This window comes from Pinus tabuliformis, chromosome J, assembly GCF_031772625.1.
Source record: "Pinus tabuliformis cultivar Carrire ecotype Pingquan chromosome J, CPIR1, whole genome shotgun sequence".
NCBI lineage: Eukaryota > Viridiplantae > Streptophyta > Pinopsida > Pinales > Pinaceae > Pinus > Pinus tabuliformis.
The window spans coordinates 612,917,655-612,944,376 of record NC_142295.1 but is presented as its reverse complement, the minus strand read 5'-3'; the positions used below and the strand labels follow the sequence as shown (position 1 = coordinate 612,944,376).

Here is a 26,722-nt window from a genome sequence, read left to right as displayed (position 1 = left end):
CATTACTAGTCTGAAATGATGTTCATTGATGACATGGTTTATGATTTCTTTAGCTTATGAATTAACCAATTTGTTGTTGTTACTGTGTAAAAGGTGTTGGAATAACATGTGGTATAAATGATTCAATCCCTGCTGTTAGAGTCCTATAGTGATATGATTCATAATTTTGAATTGACTATGGTTAAGTCTTGTAATATTGTACATACCTTTGATTTCTGCAAATGTTTTCCATATTAAAATTAAAAAATGTAAAGAGGGTATGTCCTAAAACAAATATCAAAGGACAAAAATAATAACAAAAGATCAAAAAAAAAATGAAGAAATATGAACCCCAAACAAAAACAGATCATGAAAGTGTGCAAGTCCAAGTGCCACTACTCTTTACTTTATTGTCTAAAATAATGGTTGTGTGTAGCTTGTCATACATGGCACAACCCATGATAGTCAAACTGTTTAATCTTGACTACTTCATGCTTTGAATTTCATGTTTATAGTTAGAGAATAAAGATCTAGCCAAACAGTTTAATCTTGGCAGATCAATAGATAGGTAGAGAAATAAAAGGAGCTCATCAGTTTAATCTGAGCCCTTGGAAGATATAAGGTTAGAAGTAGATAGTTTGTTTCATAAAAGAAAATGGAAAGAAAAGGGTTTGCTAGCTTAGGTGCACCCAATAAAGTGAAGAAAAAATGTTAGGGTAAGTAAAAGGGTAATTAGAAGAAAGGTTGCAGAAATACAAGCTATTTGAGGCATAAGCACATCTATCATGTTTAATCATGTGTTTTAGTGTGCAGGAGAAGTTATGAAACAAAAAGGATTCTCATAAGTTCATTTGGTTAACTTCCCCCATTCCATTTCACCCCTCACTACATACTTACTAATTTCCCCTTTTACCACTTCATTTCTTATGAAAACCCCTTTTCCTTCATTTTGAATCCTACCCCTTGGTTTCACACAATTCCCTAGCAAAATACCCTCCAAACTCATTCCCCTACCCAAGAACTCTTTTTCCCTAGTGTGAAACCCTTTCCCATGCAAAAAATCACTTTCCCTTGATTAATTTCCCTAAAACCCCCAAAAAACCCATAAAACCCTTTATCCTAAGTTTTACCCCCCCCCCCCGCATTACTTTATTAACTCCGCTACAATATCATTGTCCCGACAAAACCTTGGCCCCACTTCATAAACCCGCATTACATTTTAACCCCGCAATTATCCATTAATTAATTATACTTGAGTGAAATTATTTCCCCGGGCCCCGCTAAATGTCTTCCCCATCTCCCGCCGTACAACTCCACCACGCGATGGCCATTGGATCTTGCACCCCCAGATCCTATGGCCCTTGCCCATATCATGCCCATTCATATCCCGACCTTTACCAGCCTGAGAGCACGCGATATGGGTGGTATTGCTCGAGCCCCCTTGGGTTACGTGGCGGCACTGCGTTAAGTCACGTGCTCTCGTGAAAATACCACCCATCACTTAAAAGTGGTGTGATGGCTCCCTAAACCACCTCCCCGCTAAAAGAAAAAATCATCACTATTCACTAAATGAGTTTCCATGCCAATTTTTAACTACTACTCGTTAAAAGGAAGCAGACCCCCATTTTCACCCTTTTCGCTCGTTTTCTCTGTGAAAGCATCTTAAGCTTTCCTGCACCCCCCGAGCTTCTATAACTAGGTCTAACCACCAATTGCCTCCTGAGCACACTCTGGAAGCCCAGTTTAGCCCTCAAGTGTGCAAATGAAGCCACAAAACCCTCTACAGCCACCATCAAAACCAATTTGCAGTCTGAGCCTCAAACTCCAGGTATTTGACAACAAACCACAGACATCCCTCTCAAATTGAAAAGTATACAGTAAATTCAAACATTAAAGTAATTGAATTTAATTAATTTCCCTTGAATTGAGAGTATTTCCCCCCAAATACCAAAACCCCTATCCTGCAAATTGCCATTACCCTATCCCTGTACTAGAGTTGTCAAGACTTCATTTCCACAAGTTATATAAGCCCAACTCCCACCTTTTATCACAAATATGGTTGTCGAGACATCTCTAGACGTCAGACCTATATCAACCCCTCACCCGGACATTGACCATTTGGCCCTAGCAGACAAGGATTTCCAAATTAAAGACATTGCTACTTCAGGCCAGCTTCTAAAAATCCACTGTTGGAGTAAGGATAGGTTCCTAAACCATGCTGATGACATCAATATTTGGGAATCCAATTTTCCCAAGTATACATTCCTAGAAGTTCACCCATTCCCAAACATTGTACATTTTTGTCATGCCTATTATATTCTAAGCCAAACCATGAGTTATTATTTACCATTACTGCTGAAGCCATCAACCAAATGCTGCAAATCCAACCTATTCCTAATCTAACCCCTTTTTCCATTGGAAACCTATTGGACCTGTACATCACATTAGACTCGATCAAATCAAAAAAAAATTCTAGAATTTCATCATTGATGAATGCCATACTCTTACAAACATTCCACCCTATGCTGCCACTATTTTTTCAGAGACTGGCAGGTGCATAATCACCATGCTCTCATGCATCCTAGGATACACATCAAATGAGCATGTGGATGAGGTCATCATGGCATTCCTGTCCATTTTCACTCCAGGAAAGCCTCCTATTATTATGTATGATTATGCGCAGTTCATTAAAGATAGAATGCATGATTAATTCACCAGACTGCCCACTAAAAGAGTTTTCAAATAATCTTCAGTGTTGTTTTATATGTTTTTGTATTACCAAACAGACAAGTTCCCTATGAGGATCCAGAAATTGGACACCAAGGGAAAGGAGAGATCAGTCATCTACTAGACACCCTTGGTCTAGAAGTTTTCCACGGCATTCACCTACAAATACTTCATAGACTCTTTTGTGTACCTAGTCATGAACATGCTGACTTCTAAGACATAGCCTATAATCAACCTAGAGATCAAGGAAGTACTATAATTGGACAAGAATAGCAAGGTGGGAGATTGGTACTTGTACCAAAACCACACTGAGATCAGAATTTATGGCTGTGAGCTAGCCCCCTATAAGTTGCCCAAATACCTCCCTATGAGGGTATTTTCTCTTGAATACTTCAGACAAATCATCAACTATGATGAGGTCCACTTCCTAGCATATAGGAGGAAAACCCAGTTCAAAGTGAAAAACAAAATGGGCCCATTTATTTGCAACAACAGAGAGGCTGGACCAGAGGCTAACAGGTTACTTCAACAAATGAAATTCAGAAACAATTTCATGTGGCACTATGACCCTCATGGGGTCATAAACAAGCTCAGACTAAGGGTCAAGTTGGGAGCACACATCCACCACCCAAGACCTAACATTGAACAATTTTCTAACCAGGATGAGTGAGTAGAGAACACCTTTATTGTTATGGATAACACTATTGTGGATGTGGAGTATACACTGATTGATCTAGAAAAGCAATTTGACCAGAGCTCTTGCCTGTAGGTTTCAGATTTATGAGGGCCAATGAACATTCCTCCTGTCATACAGACCCCAGTAAATGAGGAGAAGAATCCTAAGAGGAGCAGGGATGAGGCATCTAGCTTTGCCATGGAGACTGCTGATGAGATGGTGGAGACAAGCAAGAGGCCCAAGTTGAATCCTATCTTTGAACAAGAGGATAGCATTACATCAGAGGAAATAATTGACACAGAGGGAATGGGGCAGAGAAGTAAAGAAGCAGCTACATCAAAGGAAACACAACAACCATCAACCTCCAACACATAGATGATAGATAGATAGCAGAGTATGGGGATTTCTTCCTATGTCAGGCCAGCTAATAAGGAAAAGGATATCAAAGATAGATTCAAAGAGATAAAGACAAGGAATGAAAAATTGAATGAAGAAACATATGCCAAGTACCTCAAGCTTACACCACCAAACCAGAGAACATTGATGTTATCCTTTGACATCAAAGAAGGAAAAATGTAGGTCTCATTTTTTCAGCCCACTATACAACAACCAAAGACCTCAGCAGATTACAAGAAAACTAATTTTGAGGTCTTGGCCAGGGATGTTCATCCCATTGATCATATAGAGTTTCACAATTAGACTTGAGAAATGATCTACTCCATCCTCACATTAAAGGCCATGGCTTCTTATAAGCTGCAAGATTCATTGGACAATGTGACAAATCAATACAAATTGGATAGGGCCTCTTCACAGGCTAAAGACACGAGGATAAAGTCCTCGGAGGACTTGGTTATTGAACTAGGCCATGACCCAAGTGATATTAAGGCCACATAGAAACTGATCAAAAAGAAGAATGAGGACATAGCAGCCCTCAAGAAACAACTCAAGTTGCCTCATTTACAACACCCACAGACAAAGGAAGTCCTAGAAATCCAGACCAATCATGAGGAAATGATGGACTTAGTGCTGTAGCTGAATGACCAGTTAAAGGAGATGGAGAAGGAGTTGGATAGCTTGATTCAGCTCAAACAAGCTAGTATTTATAATGCTCCTGCAACTCTCATTCCAACAATGACCATAGCTATACCTTCTACTTTGGCAACAGCATTAGCTCCCATTGCTCCAATGGCCATTGCACTACCATCATCTACACCAACTACATCAGCAACATGATCAACAACAACACCCTCCACAAATGATGAAGCAAACAGGCTGGTCAAAGCAATGGAAGAAATGTCCATTCAGACCACTGAGATGAATAGAATGAAGGAGAAAGTCACCAGCGTGGAGATAGATTGCAGACTTGCCCAGATCATGCATTAAGAAGAACAACAAATGGCTACTAGGATGATTGAAAGAATCAAAAGCCTTGAGAAAGAACTAACACTCAACGAACCTATAGGTAAGGCTAAGGAGCAACTGTGGGCCTATGTCATTGACTCTGTCAATGATATTTGGCCATCCATATAGGTTATTTTTGAATAGATTGATTTGATAAAGCAGGCTACAGAAGCCATTCAGAAAGTCAAGGAAGAAATTGGAGATATGCCAGAGGAGGCAATAAGAATCATCCACTTCCTCAACTCCAAGAACAAGTATGCACTGCAAGAACTGGAGATACTTGACAGAACAAGTACAATTTTGGAAGTCAGAAAAGTCCTCACGAAGAGGAATTTGATGTTGAATTTAGAAGATAAGTGTCAAACCATGCAACTAGCCATTGACAGGTTCATGGTTAAGTTCGAACTTTTGACGAAAAAGGGATTACCTAATCCCTTAGTAATAAATGATAAGTTAATGACACATGAGGATTATAATAAGAAGATTAAGGAAGTGGCTAGAGAATAGGTAATCACTTCATCCATGAATGTCTTACCAACAGGCAAAGTGTTGTATCAAACTTTTGAGAACTTGTTTTACCTCCAGCATGAGGTAAAACACTTGTTTATTAATAAGCCTACTTTTTCCAAATATACAGAGGCAGATGAAATATACAAAAAAATGCTCAATATCCAATTAAAAGATGAGCAAAGATGGGGAAAACTAAATGATTTACTATATTAAATACATAGCAACATATAAATGTATAGTACAAAGTAAAACAACACAGTAAAAGGATATTGACAGGTCAACAAGGTTAAAGTGTATCGGATGAAAGAGTATCAGATGAAAGATTAAAGTAAAATAGAACATCCAGCATGAAGACCAAACAGCCAAGTAGCTTAAAGGGCAAAAGATCAAAGAGCAAAGCCAACAGAACCTAAATAACAGGGACAACAAGCAGTAGTTCAATAGTTGTCTCTATCTTCTTGCATGAAGATATTTCTTTTTCCTAGATTAGTTCTCAATGCAGTTTGAGATATTTTGTAATTCCTTTTGTATAAATACTTCATAATTCAAAGTATTAGGGTGGATTATTTTACATTTGTAGAGTTATTTTGATCTTAAAACCTAAGGGTGATTGTACCATTTTCAAGTCAACAGACTGGAGCAAGTGAGAAAGTAATAAAAGAATTTCGCTACAAGATTCATGAGATGAGTCATTTGCAATGAATTATCTTATTTGTTTGATTTTGTTACCTTCTTATGTGTTTCATAATCTTAAATGTGTTCTAAATTTGAATGAATTAACTGGAGATATCACTCAGAATTTTTTTAAGTACACTCTATTTTGCACAGTTAGTCATTTACATGTTTTCCTCTGATACCCGAATTTGAGAACCATTAATTGCTCTCCCATCCTAGTTGAATTCTGTCATTCCTTCCAAACTATGGCCTATGGAACCCTTAATTTCTCCATGGATCCGATTTGAAACCATTTCATCATTTAGCCTTCGAGATCTGCAGTAACTCATCTATCTTTCCCTGTAGGTACTGTTTTTAGAACTGAATCCAGTCTAGTTTGTCTGACATTTGAAAATAACCAGCAACAACCATAATCACATAAACACACATGTTTATCTGGGAAAACCCCAAATCTGGGGAAAAACCCAACCTAATGATATCTCATTAGCATTGGCCAAAAAACCATGGCCAATCTGACCAAGTGAGACTTCACCGCTCACCTCCAGGCCTTGCTTTACAATGAAGTCCTTCCAACCTTTTATAAGCTCCATTACATATAATACCATGGGCAGAATCTATGGGTGCACAATACCATGTGCCCAAAACCATTAATTTTTATCTGGTCAACTTCGACTCTATCCCGAGTCAAGTTTATCTAACAATTCCCCTTTAAACTTGACTTGGGGTTCCATGACTAACTCCAGCCAAACCTGCCAAGTGAGACAATCACACTCACTCTAGCCCTTACCCTCCCTTTTTTTTTACCCGGGGTATTGTTAACCCAACATCCCCCCTATCACCTAGGTCTAACCAGACTTTACTAGTGATTATCCAGCGGTACACATGCGTTATCAAGTCTTACAGTAGTATGCCCATTTACATGCAATAATTTTGACTTCATTAATTTTTTTATTTTTTTTGGTTTATAGCTGCTGTTATTCTAACCCATCCTCTCTCAATTGTGGGCATCCTTGTTTCATTTCTTTGCTACCTTCTTTCCAAGTTTAACTGCCTTTAGTTTTTGAGATGAGTCCTTGAAACCCTTGCCTAGGGTGACATCACCAGGAGGCCTTGATCTGGATCTGGAGCATGATAACTTGCGATCCTTCTTATTTGGTTGATCTATATCCATAACATCAGCGTTCTCTTCCATGCCACTTGACCTTTCTCGCTTACAACCTCGTTGAGACATAGATCTACTCCGAGCTCTCTCTATTGTTGCCAAAGGATCCAACCCCAGGTTAGAAAGATGTCTGCCCATCCTGTCTGTGGTAAATTGTCTATCTTTGTCAAACTTCCTCGGCATCTTGCTTCACCTCGACGTCGAAAGGTCAAATCCCAGCATCCTCAAACACATTCATGATCTCTTTCTCCTTGTGTCCCAACATGAGCAATGACCCAAGTGTGATTCTCCCGTCATCGCTGCCTTCACCCAAAAACAAGAAGGTCTGATCCACCCTCTGTATCTTGAACCCATCGAACCCCGCCGGCACCCGGAAAATCCAGGCGCTTTGCCACCGCCCCTGTGGAAATGATGACAGTATCGGTGTCCGTCTGGAGGAGCTCCTGCCCGTCCAGCGACACGACATCGGAGTCCACCTTGAAGGAAACGATGGAGGCCGCAGTGTCTGGAAACTGCTCCATGATGAGCATCTTGGCACCACAGTACTCGAAAAAGAAACAAGAGCAATGTATACCATATTATGCACTGCAGAACCACGACCTGCACCATCAAGTTCCCCAAGAACTCTCCATACATGGCCTTGAGCAACGGTATTCCCATCACCAGCGTGTTGGGCAACGTGGACACCGAGAAAATCGTGATCATCCACTCGGTGCTCCCGCTCCTGGTGAAGTTGGTCCACAGCCCCAGCACCACCAGCATTATCAGCTTCTGCAGCGTGTCCGCAGCTATGAACTTGAAGTTCATGGTGTATATGGCAATGAAATGATTGATCCCCGAGCACTGATCCGGCATGAAGATCTTCCACCATTTCACAGAACCGTAGGCCAATATCATAGCCACGTACAGTGGAACCACTGCCACATGATGGATCTACTCTCCAGCCACTTGCGCCTATATTTGAACTGTGCCCAGATCAACATCGATCTCTCATACGTGAGCATTGTGTCACAACTCGACCACTAGTAATATAGCAATCTCATAACAATGCTACCTCAAATCTTCAGATCGAGACCTCCATGAGTGCAACAAATCAAATTTCTTTCATTCACTAGACCAATAAAACCCTTGGCAACAAAAGTGTCCCTTTGAATCTAACATTTGGCTCTGATAACAGTTGTTAGAAAATTATATATTACGGAGCAATGGAACACATAAAATATTGCAAAAATATAAAAACAAAAAATGCATAAAATAAGAGAGACACAGATATACGTGGTTCACCCAGTTTGGGCTACATCCAGGAAGAAACAACCAGTCCTTCCTTTTATATTATCCAGCAAACTGAAGAGATACAACCTATAGTAGGTCCGCTGTAACACCCTCTTCACTCTCAATCTCCTCTCTCTTTCTCACTCAGAATACAGCTCTACATAGACAAAATACAATTCCCTCATATATAGTGAGGGGTTGCCTTCTAGAGAAAAAAACCCTAAATTAAACATAACTTCTACCGTCAGATCTCACCCTAATGAACGACCCAGATTGACTAGAAATTACTATACTTTTACAAGGCAATTTTACATCTATTCTTAGCTTTAGGGGCGTTTCCTCTGAAACCCCCCGCTAGGGGGGCTCCCCAAAGGTCATTGCTGCCCCCCCCGGACCCCCACTGCCACCCCATTTCGAAATGGGGTCCAATGTGGCGATACCTTTGAATACAGAAGATAATTAGGCTCCACACCCAATAGTTCTCAATGCAGTTTGAGATATTTTGTAATTCCTTTTGTATAAATACTTCATAATTCAAAGTATTAGGGTGGATTATTTTACATTTGTAGAGTTATTTTGATCTTAAAACCTGATGGTGATTGTACCATTTTCAAGTCAACAGACTGGAGGAAGTAATAAAATCATTTCGCTACAAGATTCATGAGATGAGTCATTTGCAATGAAGTATCTTCTTTGTTTGATTTTGTTACCTTCTTATGTGTTTCATAATCTTAAATGTGTTCTAAATTTGAATGAATTAACTGGAGATATCACTCAAAATTTGTTTAAGTACACTCTGTTTTGCATAGTTAGTCATTTACATGTTTTCCTCTGATACCCGAATTTGAGAACCCTTAATTGCTCTCCCATCCCAGTTGAATTCTTTCATTCCTTCTAGAATCCGGCCTAGGGAACCCTTAATTTCTCCCTGGATCCAATTTGAAACCATTTCATCATTTAGCCTTCGAGATATGCAGTAACTCATCTATCTTTCCCTATAGACACTATTTTTAGAACTGAATCTAGTCTAGTTTGTCTGACATTAGACTCCATAGCCCAATGGTAAAAGAAAACCTCTGCTCATCTAAGTAAAGTGATCCCACCACCCAAATTCAAACCAAAACACAAGTGCAAACAATAACTAGCCTAAAATCATCTTAACTAAAACAAAGTTAAATTATAAGGAGAGAGCCCTCTCTAAGCATTAGGAAGGCTAGTTCCCGATCTCCAAAAGTGGTTTGTGGTTACCTTTGACTTTTCTTCCTTCATTAAATTCGAAAGAAATATCAGAGTGATAACACCTGCGTAAGTTAGCATGAATTATTCTTTATTACAGTATGGGAGGCATCACATTATACTAATATTCTAGATGCATGAATCAATGTGTATAGTTGCTTTTATTTATGTTATAAATTTTCTTCTGTGAAGTTTAAGAAGATAAACATTTATCCACATTGATGGGAAATATGACTAATGACATCATTAAAATTTTAGTTATTGGTTCACAATATTTTAGGAATTATGATCTCAAGAAGACGAGTTTCCTAAATGAATCTTTAAACAGGTCATGTTGGAATTTCTCTCACAACTTATCTTTTGTTAGGTTGCAAAAGCTAAAAATTTGTCAACATTGAGGGGAAATCCCTTTAATCATGTGGTAGTATATTGGGTCGCAACATTTTAGGAGATATGAAAAAAGGAATTCAAGCCTCCTAAATTCTCCTAAAATCAAGCATCAAACAAGTCATGTTTTAATTATTATTATAATGTTTCTTCTAGGTAGTTTCAGGAGCTAAAAAATTGTCCACGGTGAGGGGAAATCCCACTAATAATGTGGTAAAATTTTCATATAATTGGTTCCTATATTTTAGGAGATATGACCAGTAGAATTCGAGCTTCCTGAATGCCTCTAGAATTGTGCACCAAATAGGATTGTGTTGGTATTTTGGTTATAACTTTTCATCTATGATGTTCCAGAAGTTGAAACTTGAACCATAGTGAGGGAAACTCCCACCCATCATCTAGTTAAGTTTCCATAACTTTTACTACTGCAATTAAGGAAATATGCCATGAATAATTCACTATATTAGTTTGCATGCAAAGTGTTAAATGAAAGGCAATAATGGTTCAATTATTCATTGTATACAAATTGTTTGATGAAATGCCCCAATGAGTATGTTGTTTTGTGATTGGGGATAGTATTGTTGTGAAATAGTATCATTGTAGCTGATATATGCTTATTTTTATTGCAAGGAGTTTCCTACATTAGTTTGCATGCAAAGTGTTTGAAAAAATGCTTAAATACAAATGTAATAGTATAGTAATTGTTTGAAGAAAATGTTGTTTTGTGGATGGAATAGTATTGTGTATGATAATACTGTTGTAGCTGGTCTATGCCTATTTGCATGTAAGGAATTTGAAAAGTTGCATGCAAAGAAATGGAAAGTGACATGATTATGTGGCATGTTATCAGTTAATACGTTACAAGTGGAATAAGTATAATGTTTCAGATTTAATCTCATACAAAATGTTTGACAAAAGATATACAAGAGAAATGCCACTCAACTTTTTTTACATAAAAATATTTGAAAAAAGGCTTACTTGCAAAGTGCTTTACAAAATGTACGAGAAATGAAAATCAATTTTTGGCAAGTGTGGTTAAGTTTAGTAGAGGTACGTGATAAGTGATCTCATGTGATCCAACAAAGATTTGTAATGAATCTTTATTCATCTATTATGTTCTAGTTGTCACTTTAATTTTGCATTGTTAACTTTGGACACCCCATTTCCATAATTGAACATTATATATTGGGCCAGTATAGTAGTTTCCTCCTTCTACCTTATTATAGAGCATGGGTGGTAACGGGTTATGTTTACATGCAGTATCAGAGCTTCCAGGTTTAAAAACTTGGACTGGATGGGATCTATCACAAATGAAATGATGACCCAAGGTTCTACACGAGACCTTTAGAGATTAAAAATTTGGAACTTTGTGTTATTTTGAGAATGATTGCTTGTTAGGTGCAAGTGATTATTGTTTGTTGAATTTAGCCAATGATTATTTACTACTTTCATATGTGGTTATGCGAAATTATTTTGTTGTATATATATAAATATATTGTTGTTACTTAAAGAATTGATTTGAGTTGATGCAACAAGATAAACATGCAAAATGTTGACTAGATTCCCTAGAGAAACCCAAAAAGGATTGAAAAAGTTTATGATTGAATGTGATGAGCTCTGGTATTGCAACAAGAATGTTGCAACTCCGAGGAATACTGACTTTAATTTATCAATCTAGGATTCATACAAACTTAATAGGTGACAATATTGTATGCACAGTAAGCTAGGTTCTCCCTAAGATGATCTGAGGTAATTAATCAAACCAAGGTGTACAAAGACCATTATACAGACTAAATCTAAATTTTACAATAAAGGAAAATATTGCATAAGAGGAAATTATAATCTAATTGCAAGGAATGAAATACTAGGAATAGAAAACCTAATATATTGTAGAAAATAAATGATGGATAAATAAACCTAGTCTAACTGCATAAAGTAAATAGCATGAAATCAACCTATTAATTTGGTAGCTCAAGTACAAGTTCCTTCCATTAGACAATGCTCCTAATCAAGAAAGACCCCTACTAGCCCTTGGAAAAATTTAGTTTCGTTAAGGAAAAAGATATTTTAATATGGAAACCCCCATGTGCACAAAAAGGACAGGCTAGCCCGAAAGAAAAATTGGACACCCTTGGATGGCTATAAATACAAGTCAAGTGACCCTCATATGGATATCATCATAAAGCATCTTATTCTTCTCTCTTCTTTAATTTGGCTCACACAAGCCTAAAGTGATTTCGTGGAATTCGGTGTGTACACGTCTGAAATTGCAGGGTCTGAAGCTCACACGTGTGATTATGGTTTTTGGTTCTCAGCCACAGGGATGCCATAGGATATTTTTAGTTGCAACCTCAATCATGAAAGCCTATGAGTGCGATTGGACAGTTAAAAATGCATGCACATCTCTCTCTCTTTGTGTAGTTTGATCCTATGGTTTAATTTTGACAGTTGACCTTAATTGATCATAAATTCTGATATTTGATGGCAATTGATCGCAGGGTTATGAATCAGGGTTTTGATTATTAATATTTTTGGGTTCATCTTCTTGGATGTTATTTAGTTTATTTTTATGGACAATTTTATGGTTGAAGATATGGATCATTGTACTCTCTCTTTGATGAAACATTCAATGAAAATCTAATAAGAAGAAAAAATTGAAAGGGTTTCCCCCTTGTGGGGTTTTTCCCTGCTCTAGGACAAATCCTAGTGTCTTTATGTTTGAATCCTTTTCTTCTATTGTTCCTCTATTTTGTTTCACTAATGATGATATTGTTTTTTTATATAGTTGGATATGTTGCTGAATAATGTTATGATGTTATGGGGTGAATTCAATATGTAAATAATGAAATACAGTTATCTAAAGAAAAGAACAATATAGCCCTAAGAAAAATTAACATGATATCAGAGATGGGCTGAAGAAAAGTCATTGAAGATCACCCCTATGAAGACACCATTTGTTGGGTCCCTATAATACTAGTGATTACCCCATTACTATTGTAGTTATACCCCTTATTTATATTGATGTACCCATGTAGTGCCCATATTGTTACTATTGTGCCACATAGAAGCCCACTATTGTTATTGTTGTGCCCTACAATATTATTGTTATGTAGGCTTTGATTGTATTGGGACCACTTAGACTCCTATATATAGAAAGGAGGTATTTTCATTTGTATCATCCAAGAATTGTTCATTTATGTAATGTAAAGGAGGTTTCCCCCTCGAAGAGGCTGAATTCTAAGGCGTTGATCTATCTTTTCTATCTTTTCTGGAGCTGGTTTCATAACATTTGGTATCAGAGCTTTGGATTCTAGGGTTTCGCTGCTCCAAACAGGTCATCGTGGCATTTTCACTATAACTTTTTTTCTGTGATGTTTCAGAAGTCGCAAAAAAAACCCATTTGAGAAGAATTGGCACTGAACCTTGGGTCCAAATTTCAGAGATTTTCGCGCGATATTTTCGGAGATATGATCTAAGGAAGTTGGCCTTTTTGCAGACTCCTGAATTACATTCAAAACAGGTGACCTGGGGAAAATCGTCATAACTCTCTCTCTGAGGATCGGATTGAAATTTCGTAAAAAGTTACAGAAAGAGGACGGACTGTAGTTTTTTTTATGTGTGTTTTAGATTCAAAGGTTGAAACAGTGGCTCGTGGCACGTCGTACAAGTTCGCTCTACTGAACCAGTCTAAAAACAAGTCACTGTGGGAGATTTCACATAACTCTTCCTTGGAGAATCCAATTTGGCTCAGACTTGTGGCATTGAAAAGAGGACGCAGAAGGCTACTGCAGGTAGCAATTTCAGAACTGGACGATTCAAAATTACAGAGACACATCAGATTCAATATCAGGCTTCTATAAAGTGAAAAAAAAGGTGTGTAGTTTTTTTTTTTAATTTTTGTGTAGGTTTGGTTTAAAGGAATTCAAAGGGCATAGTAAAGAATTATTATCGGTAACTGATGCCCCGAGGAAAGAAAATGCAAACACCTAGTAAGGAACCTGAAAGCTCTAGCATGACTCATGAAGAAGAAGAAGAAATGCTACATGATATATCAAAATTACAAGAACAAGTGCAACAAATGTCACGATCACAAAAGCTAACAGAAGCTAAGATAAGTGGCGTGGAATCTAAGATAAAGGGCATGGAAGCTAAGATGGATGATTCAAAGACAGATTTGAAGAGAGACATGGCAGATTTGAAGATAGATTTGAAGACAGATTTGAAGAGAGACATGGCAGATTTGAAGATAGATTTGAAGACAGATATGGAAGAATTGAAGAAGTTGCTACAAGAAAGTGTCACTAATGGTGAAAAGGTAGTAAAGGAAACTCATGATGAGAACAAAAGAAATGTTAATCATGATACCATAGACGCTAATGTTGGATCGAAGACTCACCATGTTCCAAAAATCGATATGAGGAAGTTTGATGGCAAGGATCCCGCCACATGGATATTACAGATGGAGCAATTCTTCGATCTCAATAATGTGCAAAACACACAAAAGGTACGTATGGCAACTTTATATTTGGAACCAAATCAGTTTGTATGGTATCAATGGCTTTGTTCTCGTAAACAATTTATCACTTGGGCAATTTTTACGGAAGAATTGATAGCACATTATGAGGATACAAAAAGCAACACTTTTTTTAGCCAATTGATAAGTCTCAAACAAAAGGGTTCAATAATGGAGCACATTGAGGAGTTCCAAAAATTGAACATAAGGGTAAAAGATATTCCAGAGGAGCATAGGATTGATGTGTTCATAGGGTCTTTAAAGGATAATATCCAACATGATGTGCGCCTTTGGGAACCTGATTCATTAGAGAAGGCATTCAGGTTAGCAAGAAAAATGGAAAGCAAAATTATGGCAACTAGGAAGCATACCATTCACAACTATAAAGATGGAAGTGTTGTTGCCCATAGTCTTCCACAACCTACAAGGTTGACACCACAACAATTGGAAGAAAAAAGAGCAAAAGGGCTTTGTTACAATTGTGATAGCAAATACACAAAAGGTCATAAGTGTGCTGAGAAGAAATTATTCTACATAGATTGTGAAGAGGAAGAAGAAAAGGAGCAAGAAAGGTCAAAAGAAGAGGATATATTCCAGGAACAAAGCCTAGATGAAGAACAAATAAATCCGACCATATCTTGTAATGCATTGGCGGGAATTACCACTCCTCAAACCATCAAGATAGAAGGACAAATCAAGAAGAAAAAGGTAATAGTGTTGATTGATTCAGGAAGCACCCACAATTTTATTCATTGTAGGGTAGCAAAAGAATTGAATTGCTTCCTATATCCAGCACCAGAGTGTCAAGTGATGATTGCAAATGGAGGAACAATAAATTGCTCTGGAAAGTGCCATAATATCAAGCTATCCATGGGAGAATATGTATTGACTAGCCCAATGCTTTCCATTCCAATGGGAGGTGCTGATGTTGTACTAGGAGTCCAATGGCTACAATCCTTGGGTACAATAGCTTTTAATTTTCAAGAACTTTTCATGAAATTTTCTGTGGAAGGAAAGGAAGTTGAATTAAGGGGTATTGCAGGGAAACCAGGAAAGATAATCAGCTCTAATGGTATGACAAAGCTTCTAAAAAAGGAGCAAAGAGGTGTAATTGCACAATTATGTTCGCTAGATGTTTCCACATTGGAATCATCTATTTCTCCAGATCTCCAAAAAGTCTTGGACAATCATTCCAAGGTATTTGAGACTCCCAAAGGTCTCCCACCTATGCGTGATCATGATCATGCTATTCATCTGATTCCAGGAAGTGTTCCTCCAAACATCAGGCCGTACAGATATCCCTATGTCCAAAAAAGTGAAATTGAACGTATGGTTGCAGAAATGCTAGAGGCTGGTATAATTCAACCGAGTCAAAGTTCTTTCTCTGCTCCAGTAGTATTGGTGCACAAGAAGGATGGATCATGGCGCATGTGTCCGGATTATAGGGAGCTCAACAAGCTCACTATTAAAGATAAGTTCCCCATTCCTGTCATTGATGAATTACTGGATGAATTGCATGGATCAATTTACTTCACCAAGTTGGATCTTCGTTCAGGATATCATCAAATCAGAATGAAGATTGAAGACATTCCGAAAACGACATTTAGAACTCATGAGGGTCATTATGAATTTTTGGTCATGCCTTTTGGCCTTACCAATGCACCTTCAACATTTCAAGGTTTGATGAATTCAATTTTCAAACCATTCCTTAGAAAATTTGTGTTAGTATTTTTTGATGATATACTAATCTACAGCAAGTCTTGGAAGGATCATGTTGAACATGTTGACAGGGTGCTACAACTATTGGAGGAGAAACAATTATATGCAAAAAGATCCAAATGTTTCTTTGGAGTCCAGGAGGTGGAATATTTGGGTCATATTGTATCTCATGAAGGAGTTAAGGTAGACCCTAGCAAAATTAAAGCCATTAAGGAATGGAAAATCCCCACATCCATAAAGCATCTGCGAGGATTTCTTGGGTTGACAGGGTATTATCGCAAGTTTGTTAAGAATTATGGGAGAATAGCAGCACCTCTAACAACATTATTGAAGAAAGATGCATTTTCATGGACTCCGGAAGCAACAAAGGCCTTTGAACATCTTAAAGAGGCAATGTGCCAAGCACCGGTCTTAGCTACACCGGACTTCACAAAAACCTTTATTGTGGAATGTGATGCTTCAGGAAATGGAATTGGTGCTGTTCTAATGCAAGATGAAAGACCCATTGCTTTTGAAAGTCGTCCAATCAAGGGAAAGTTTTTAAGCAAAGCTATTTATGAGAAGGAAATGTTGGCAATACTCCATGCACTTAAGAAATGGCGACCCTACCTAATGGGAAGACACTTCAAGGTAAAAACGGATCATGATAGCCTTAAATACTTTTTAGAACAAAGATTATCCTCTGAAGAGCAACAAAAGTGGGTCACAAAGATGTTGGGTTATGACTTTGAAATCATCTACAAAAAAGGGAAGCAAAATGTGGTGGCAGATGCACTCTCAAGAAAGGATGAGGATGTGGAAGCATTGTTGTGCGCCATTTCTATTATCCAACCAGATTGGATAAACGAAGCAAGGGAGGAATGGAAGAATGACGAAGAAGTGTGGGCACTTATTCGAAAGCTACAACAAGATTCCAGTACGTCTGATACATTTAGCTGGAAAAATGATTCGTTATGGTACAAAGATCGCTTATACCTCTGTAAGAATTCCCAGCTAAAACAAAAGATTCTTATGGAATTGCACACTTCTCCCTTAGGAGGGCACTCAGGATTTTTAAAAACTTACCACAGGGTTAAGAAGGAATTTTTTTGGGATGGCCTTAAATCAGATATTCAAAAGTTTGTGGCGGAATGTTTGGTTTGCCAACAAAATAAAGTTGAAACAATTAAGACACCGGGTCTATTACAACCTTTATCCATTCCAAGCCAACGTTGGGAGGAGGTTTCAATGGATTTTATCACAGGTTTACCCAAGTCTGAGGGAAAGAGTGTCATCATGGTGGTAGTTGACAGACTTACCAAGTATGCACACTTTTGTGCATTATCACATCCATTTAAAGCCAGTACAGTTTCTACTGCATTTATGGAAACAGTTCAAAAGCTACATGGAAACCCAAAGATTATTGTAAGTGACAGAGATCCCATTTTCACTGGAAATTTTTGGACAGAATTATTTTCTTGTCTTGGTACTCAGTTAGCTCATAGCTCATCTTATCATCCTCAATCTGATGGGCAAACTGAGATAGTAAACAAATGTTTGGAAGGATATCTTCGTTGCTTTGTATCTGATAAACAGACACAATGGGTCAAATGGTTGCCTCTGGCTGAATGGTGGTATAACACTTCCTTCCATACAGCAACAAAAATGACCCCATTTATGGCACTTTATGGGTATCAACCACCATCCATCACATCATATTTAAGAGAAAATTCTAAGGTTCAGGCAGTGGAACATCACATCGAACATCAACAACAAGTCCTCCAACTCTTAAAGGATAACCTCGTGTTGGCACAGAATAGAATGAAACAACAGGCAGATCAACATCGCAGTGAAAGAAGTTTTGATGTAGGTGATTGGGTATTCCTACGGCTACAACCATATAAGCAAATGTCCCTCAAGCAAGCTAAGAAGGATAATAAATTATCACCAAAGTATTATGGTCCGTACAAGGTGTTGCAAAAGATTGGTACTATGGCATACAAATTGGAGCTTCCTGCAGCTTCTCGATTGCACCCAGTTTTCCATGTTTCATGTTTAAAGAAGGTTATAGGCGACAAGCTCCCAGTTCAAACAATATTGCCAGAACTTGACGAGGAAGGAAAAATTATATTGGAACCGGAAGCAGTCACAGAAACAAGAACTCGACAGCTACGAAATCGATCAATTTCAGAGTATCTTATCAAGTGGAAGAACTTATCCGCTGAAGATTCCACATGGGAGGATGAGAATTTTATGCAGAAGTATCCAGAACTACTCAAGCGTTGAGGACAACACTTTTTTGAAGGAGAGGGGCATGTTGGGTCCCTATAATACTAGTGATTACCCCATTACTATTGTAGTTATACCCCTTATTTATATTGTTGTACCCATGTAGTGCCCATATTGTTACTATTGTGCCACATAGAATCCCTCTATTGTTATTTTTGTGCCCTATAATATTATTGTTAGGTAGGCTTTGATTATATTGTGACCCTTAGACTCCTATATATAGAAAGGAGGTTTTTCATTTGTATCATCCAAGAATTGTTCATTTATGTAATGTAAAGGAGGTTGCCCCCTCGAAGAGGCTGAATTCTAAGGCGTTGATCTATCTTTTCTATCTTTTCTTGAGCTGGTTTCATAACACCATTGATGAGAGAAGGATATGATGGAGGAGACCTAAAATAATATTAGGATTTGAAGGAAACCCTGGGAAATTTGTATATTAGTGTTTGATGGATATTATGAGGTTATGGTTTGGAAAAAAACCATGGATTATGACAAAGGCTTGAGATATGTAATCTATAAACCCTAGCATGATCAGTGTCAAGATTTTCTAGCACTTGTGACAAGTTTTATGTAACCCTAGATGGGATAGTCTCAATTAGGCCTTTTTGTTGATGAAGTTGGCTAAAATACACTAAAGGAAAAAAAATTATATGGACAATGGATAGTAATGACTGCTGAAGGTTGGTTCAAGAGGGAGATGATCACTTCTCATTGAAAGAGAAGTACCTTTTAGATTTATGTTAATTCTTTGTGATACTATTATTTTTTGGGTTTATTAATTTTATTATTACTTAAACTTCATGCATGAATATTTGAGTGTCTAATGCTTCTAACCTCTAGATGAGATGTGACAAGCAGATCCTCCTTGAGGATCACCTAAGGTGCAGGAAAAGAAACCTAGTGTGGGAATGAAAGAGTTGGTGAAGTACCTAATCATATTTGCAAAATTTTACAATATGTAGGTGCTTTAGCTACCAGGAACAAATAAGAGCTACAAGTTGCTAAGGTATCTGAACACTTCAAGGTATTTATAGTGTATTGTTTCAATATTACAATTTAGCTACAATATTAGAAGGAAATTTAAGCCCTAAGGTATGTCAAGAACATCACCTTCATAAATGACTCATACATGCATATGAAAGTAAGTTTTATTTATGATACATGTGATATATTGGTGCACTGTATATTTGGCAAGTATCTTACATTCTAGACATGATGAGTTTCCTAGATGTATAGATTTTGATATATTGTGATTTGATTCTATTGTTGATGCATGTCATAAGCATGGTAACTTTGATGATGAAAGTATAACAATAATATGGATACTCATGATCTTCTTGTTGACCTTGTTTAGTGTTTAATAAGCTTAGAAAATATGAATGGATGCCCTAATGTGATAAAGAAGCGATTATGATCCTTGAAGTATGATAATACACTTGTCAGTTTTCCTAATTATATGACACTAGCCCTTGATGAAACTTTGATGCCATGTTCATATGTGATGATGAAGTAGCTGATGCTAATATGTTATGAATATGATGCATATATATGTATAAAAATATGATATAGTTTTATTTTATGTTCTAATAGTTACGTTGATGCATGACAATATTACGATAGATTGGTTGATGTCTTGATTAATGTTGATTGAAGTGGCTTCCCATTTAGAGGGAGAAACTATCCATAAGATCCCAACAACTATTATTTGCAGAAAATGAATAAAAGACACTTGACTATTGAAGGAAGGATTCTGGACATGAATAAACATCTAATGTTGTGGAATTTTTTTTTACAAGTTCTAATTTGAGCAAAGAAGGTTTCTCATAGTCCAAGACCTAGCTGCTAGGAGAAATGCTTAAGGGAGTGGTTATAAGCCTCCCAACTCCACAGAAGAAGGCCTACGGGTGTGGTTGAGCTTGTAAGACACAAAAACTAAAACCTTATGCACAAGACCAGGAGTGCTCTAGTAGCATGCTAGACCTACAGACATGAAACAAATGATGGAGTGTTCTATGAGCAAAGAAGTTTTTAAGATCTAGATAATGTTTGACTTATTATAGATAATGTGAATTTCTTGGATAATCTTATGTTTGCAGGGGATTGAAATGTGCATATCAGTGTGTTGTTTGCCTTAAATTGATCACATGAGCTACTATGACAGTGTTTGGTAACAGTTGCAAGGGTTTGACATAATTTAACTTATTTACTTAATATAGATAAGAAATATTGAATTTTGATAGGATGCTTGACAATTCATAGATATGTTTTGGCTTATGGATTGATTGAAGTCACAGTGATAAAAAGTTAGGTTTTATATCAAATCTGGTTCTTGATAATGATTTGCCTTGATGTGAAATAATAGTGCTATGTAGACATAATTGATTATGTATTGGAATCATTGGCATTTGTCACATTAATTGAAGTGAAAAAAATTATGATTCAGTATGCAATGACCTCACAATGAATGGATGAAACTTATACAACTTACCCTTGATGCATAATCACATAAATAATTCATACTATGATATGTGGATGGTCTGATGAAGTTTGATATCGCTTAATGACAGTGGTTGACATGACAATAGATAAGGATGTAACCTAATATTTGGAATGAAGAGTTTGATAGTGATAATGGAAGAAACTTTTATTTCTTTAATATTAGTTTTGGTTTGGAATTTAAGGCTTGATAAATAATACTAGTTTATTTTATTTCACAATATTAATTTGTTTGAGGCTGAGCATATTGGTTTGGTTAGTATTGTGTTTGTAGAAAGAATTGTATGGTCTCAAGCAAGATTCTCGATCCTGGCATGTCCACATTGACAGTTACCTGGTGAAGCCTGAAAGATGTGTTGATTTGAACCTCTACTTCAAAAGTGGTCCAAGGTATGCCTTTTATTTTGATTTTATCTGTTGATAATCTACTCTTGGCAGGTAATGGGCCTATGATGATCAAAGCAAGAGGGAGTTGGCCTCTAAAGTTCAAGATGAAAAATATTGGCATGATGAATTAATTTTTGGGATAAGAATTTTGGAAAAAGAAAACATGTCTTAAATTTATTTGGAATGAGGGAATACAAATCCTTGGACACAATATTTCGAGAATTTATGCAGAGATATTGCTAAACCTGACATGGCAACTGAAAACAGATTGAGGCATTAGTGTTGTTAGTGTCGGTCTTGAGCCCTCCATCGGTGATCAAAAAACTCTTTGCATATGCATAGGTAGGTGTCTCATCAGTGTCAGTTTTGCATCCCGTTAGGCATGCCATAAAACTGATGGAGGAGCTGGTCCTTGTCCCCTTCTTGGCTTTGCTGGATCAGGTCATGTCAGGTATTAAGCTTGTGTCATACTTGTTTTGTTTTGTCTTGAAGTCCCAAGTCTTAGGTCTAGGGTTTTGGTCAAAAATCACTGTAAGGTCATGAGTCAAAGGTCCATGAGTGCCCAGCAAGCCAGAAGGAGGTATGTACATATGTTCCATTGATATTTTTCATCAGGTACAGATCATTTATACCTTGGATTTAAAAACCCTGTTTTTAAACCCAAGGTCATGTAATATTTGTAAAAAATAAGGAAAATTTCAAAAGTCTTCAAAATGCCGGCAATAACCCTGGTCTCCTCGCCAGACTCCATCAGATGGTCAACCTGCAAAAAGAATGAAGTTAAAGCGCCTCAAAAGCTAAATTCAGGACAAAGCAACTCAAAAAGCAGTGTTAAAAGTGAATGCCAAAATAGAACATTAGAGAGTGGGTTTTGTGATTTAATTTTTTCAAATTCAACCTACAAGAGCTAAATTTCCCTCTAAACATTTCATTATGCCTCTATGAGCTAACAAAGAGGAGCAAGAGGGCGAAAATAGTGAAGGAGGTCGAATTGCAGTGAAATTGGAGAGTTTCTCTGGTGCGCGACCACTCGGGCAGGGTGCGCGACCACCTGGGTGGTGCGCGACCACTCGAGCCCTCCTCCGCAGTGAAAATTTTACACTCGCGCGACCACTCGAGCTGCGCGCGACCACTCCAACCCTGCGCGCGACCACTCGAGCTGTAACTTGCAGAACCGGCCCAAACTCACTCAAATTGCCTTGTGACTTGTAAATTGCTCGAGGTAGGCCTCTCAAATGTTTTGAATGTTGAAAATAAGGATTATGAGCTTGTGTTTGTGCATTTTTATCATCAAAATTATGAAGAGAAATAGGTTAAGTGATTGCTTGTTCTTGTAGGCAATTTTGCTAGGGTTGTGTTTGATTTCAAGGTTTTTAATTCCTTTTTATTCCCTCCATTACTCCTATTAGATTTACACTTGTCATCATGTGTCTCAATCTCATCTCATTTGCAAAGAATGAATCTCAATTCCCCATTTCCTACACCTAAAACCCTAATCCCTCTCATATGCATCCCTAAACCCTAAACCCTCTATACAAATCTGTCCCAAAACCCTAATTCATTCCCCACAGCAATATCATTATAAAAATATGTAAAACCACAGCAAAGATCAAATAGTGATGTGAAAATGAAAGAGCAATTGCAATAATAAAACAAAAAGACAAAAAACAGAGAAAAAGATTACTATGTGTAGCCAAGTTATTGCAAAGACAAAAGAAATTTATTGCTGTGTATAGTCCTCATAAAAACAGTGAAAAGGAGGTTGTTATTCATAACAAAAACAAAGTAAATACAGCTGTACCTATTTGTTAAAGGACAGGTTGCCTTGAAATACTGTTTGTAAAGGAAGATTGCTGTGTTTTCAGACCCAAACCTATGTATCTTTTTTCCTTCTATTCCCCTAGATGCAATACATCTCCTTTCTCTTTGAATCTGTCAAATAAAGCCTTTCCCCTCCCCTTATGACAAATGCAAATTAATCCCTTATTGCCCCTTAGCATCAAAAGCATATCAGTCCCTTGGAAAAACAGAGTATGTTTCAAAATGTACAGTCAAAGGACATAATTAAAAAGCAAGCTGTTGATGCTAGTTATCATTGTTGCCCTATACCTCTGTAATCATGCTATCCTTTACCCCCTGTTGAAAATTGTATTGTCCTTTCCCTTGGTGACCCTATTACATGTTTTCCCTAATAAAGATATGTCTTTGCAAATGATTTCCCAATGATGAGAGATAGGATAACATGTTTGACATTGTGTGAATTATTCCTTAAAAGTTCCCTGTTTTTATATATTTTCCCATTCCTTATGATAAAATCCCTCCCCTAACATTTCCCTCATGGTTTTTCCCCTTGAAAACAGCATACTTCTCAGCATTTTGCAGGCAGGGCAGCAGTCAACTTTGCCTATTTTCTCCGCCTTGCTCAATAACACCATGTCAAACACTGAAACTAATGAGCAAGGTGATGACCGGTCTTCTTCTACGGAGGTTGAGACACAGCAGAGGCCTCGTAGGGGTGGCAAAGGTGGTCATCATAGGAGAGAAGAGCCCACATCTTTAGCATAATTACAGGCTTGCCCATTGGCAGTGACTTGTTTCCAGTACATGTCATGTTTCCAATTTTGCGAGAGGCTTGCCCAGATTCAGCACCACAGGGAGTTGGCCCGACTATTTGTTTTGCGCCTTCATGATGGGTAGGTTACTCTTGCAGGGGTGAATTTTGTGTTTTCTCCTGAGATGATTTCAGAGGCTACCGGGATACCCAATGTGGGTGAGGTGTGGCCAAAGCGCAAATGGCTGGATTTTGTTTATTTTGAGCCATATGTTAGGCCAGCATTCGTACATCACTTGTCAGGGAACTTTCCTTTCAGATTCCTCCGAGAGGAGTATGCTCCGATCATGCGGCTTATCATGCATTACTTCACATGTGAGGGAAGGTTTTCACGAGTCTTTGCTTGTCACATTCGCCTGTTGATGCACTTTACCCGAGTGAGGATGGTGAACATCCCGGTTTACTTCTTCCAGGACATTCAGAGGATGGTGTCCGTGTTTCAGAGGCAGTCCCCAACTCAGCAGCAAAGGAGTTTGTGCCATCATGGTCTCATTCAGCTCATTGTTTCCCATCAGTTGAGTCAGCAGGGCATTCCATGGGCAGACTTCATTTCTCATGAGGTTTTTACAGTGCCACCACAGCCACAGCCACAGCCAGAGGTCATTCATGAGGCGGGAGGTCCATCACACCAGCCCGAGATTATTGTTCCGAGACATGTGGCTTCTTCACCTCGGGTCACCTATCAGAGAGGTCATAGGACCTTATTTGTAGTAGCTCGACGAGTATTTTCTCCACAGCAGGTGGAAGGGGTCTCGTCATCTTCTTCAGATCAGCGAGTGTTATCTCCACACCAGGTGGAAGGGGCCTCGCATTCTTCATCAGCAGAGGCAGTACGGGAGGGCAAGCAGCCCATGGTTGAGGATGAGAGAGCTGGCGATACACGTCATGATTTCATTGACTTTGAGGCTCATTCTCCTTCTTCAGATTTTTATGAGCTTATCAGACAGAGAGAGGAGGAGAACCTCGTGTTGCAGCAGAAGCTCCAAATGGCTCAATGGACCATCACTTATCTGGAGCAGCACAACAGACAATTAGAGGCGGAGAAAGAACTTGATGAGCTATGGAGGATCCGCGGTAATCGAGGTTTGAACCGTAGGAGGCCCGGGGACCCATTGCCTGCTGACCGGGAGTCTTTGCTCATTCAGGCAAATGCTCGCTTGGAGAGACTGTTGGAGAAAGCCAACTAGGACAAGAGGCTGCTACGGAACATGAAAACTCATTATTGGGCGAGAATGCATGTTTGCAAGGCAAAAATGAAGATACTCCAAAGGAAGTTGTCCGAGGCCCGCAAGAGGAGGAAGAAGACGAACCCGCTCCATATCTTGGCTGAGGCCTCTCTTACTCACCATGATACTCACTAGCCTTCTTCTAGCAGAAAAACCAAAAAATTTGAGAAGTTTTGGAGCATTTTTGACATTTTTGAGAAATTTACAGGTTTTGGCCATTGGAGTGGTCTCACCCCGCGCGCGACCACTTGGGGGGACAGCTCAAAATGAGAAAAACTTTGCATTTTTGGAATTTTCATGCAAAAATACACTTGCCTATGCATGGGGTCAAGTTTTTATGGAGATTTGGGCCTCCAAAAGCTCAAAATACATGCAAATTTTGACTTTCTGCCCACTTTTTGAGTTGCAGAAAGCTGTCATGGGAGAAATGACTTTTGAGGGGTCAAATCAACTCCAAATTCAGAGATTCCAGTTAGATTGGAAAGTAGACTCACATACCTTTCCAATGAGCTATCTTGCACCTGATTTGGACACCAGGAAGGCCCTCAAACACAGCTGCCAATGCGCGCGACCACTCCAAGGCAGGGGCGCGACCACTCAGGGAAATTTTGCCAGTTTGACCATTTCGGCCTGCAAAACTCAGTTTTTACTATGGTTGACTTTTAATGCTTGTAAATAATGGATTTTTGGATAATTTTCATGGCACATGGATACATTTACTCTCCTTTAACCCTTCTAGAAGTTTCCTTGATGTAAATAGTGAATATTAAATGCATGGATGGGTTACCTAAGTTTTAGAGGCAAGTTGTTTTGACTGCCTATTATCTAGTGCTTAGTTTAGAATTAGTTCAAACTGCTCCTAGGAAGCTGACCTCGACCCCTAGAGGTGGGGAAAGGAGTTAGATGATCTATATTATGCCTTCTCTTAGTCATTTTCATGGTTGGACTCTTGAGGGAGAATCTCTATTGTATATTTTACTTGTATCTCTGCAATTTGAGGAAAAGGAAGGCCAGGGTTTTGCAGACATCATTGTGGATTCTTGTGGATTATTGTGTTGATGGTGTGTTTCCTACTTGTCATTGTAAGTGTGTTTATGTGTTCCATCTCTTATTCTATTGCTGCTAATTAAACAAAAGAAGTGATAAAGTTTGAATTCATGCATGCCATGCTCAGCTTTCAATTTTGTTTAATATTTATGTTTTCCACTGTCTAAAGAGGATTCAGAGTTATTGTTTGCCCTCTTTAGCTCCCTCTCTTTCTTCCTTGATCATCCATCTCAGCTTAAGGCATCAGCACAAACTCCTTCCTTGCCCCAAAGACCCACCTGCAAAAACTGAGCTCAATCCCCACACCCTGAATTGCACTCCCTCCAATTGCCACCAAAAACCCCAAAAAACTTTAAATCAACCCTCCTCATCAGTTTACTAGCCTAATATCTTTGATCCTAATTGGTCTGCTCACCCCATTGAGAAAATA

The 26,722-nt window shown here is 38.2% G+C and overlaps 1 pseudogene; it reads right to left on the bottom strand.

Moving 5' to 3' along the window:
• Window positions 1-7,435: 7,435 nt before the first annotated feature.
• LOC149228450 (auxin efflux carrier component 4 pseudogene) overlaps window positions 7,436-26,722 on the bottom strand; it is a 95,403-nt pseudogene continuing 76,116 nt past the window's right edge.